The following is a 506-nucleotide window of genomic DNA, read 5'->3' as shown; positions in this document are numbered from 1 at the left end:
ATCCTGAAGCCTGGGACTGTAGGGTCCTGCCTGGCATTGGAGTGGGCCTGGAGACTTTGCCTGTAGGTGCTGGTCTGGAACTTGGGGCTATGGCACCCAACCTGATGCCAGGGTTCACAATCTCCCCAGCATCTGTTATTTTTTGACTTTTCAGTAATAGCCATTCTGACTGGTGTGAATGCTATCTCATTGTGGTTTTGATTTGCATTTCTCTTGGGATTAGTGATATTCAGCTTTTATTCATGTGCTTTTTGGCCACATGTATATCTTTTCTCCCATTCTATAGGTTCTCTGTTTGCTCTATTCATAGTTTTCTTTTGTTGTGCAGACGCCCTTTAGTTGAGTTAGATCCCATTTGTCATTTTTGGCTTTTGTTGCAATTGCTTTTGGTGTCTTCATCATGAAAATCTATTCCTATGTTCAGAATGGTATTGCCTTGGTTGTCTTCCAGGGTTCTTATAGTTTTGCGTTTTACATTTAAGCCTTTAATCCATCTTGAGTTGATT

Source organism: Mandrillus leucophaeus, unplaced genomic scaffold (assembly GCF_000951045.1).
Source record: "Mandrillus leucophaeus isolate KB7577 unplaced genomic scaffold, Mleu.le_1.0 Scaffold1493, whole genome shotgun sequence".
Classification (NCBI taxonomy): Eukaryota; Metazoa; Chordata; class Mammalia; order Primates; family Cercopithecidae; genus Mandrillus; species Mandrillus leucophaeus.
Note: the sequence above shows the minus strand (reverse complement) of the source record.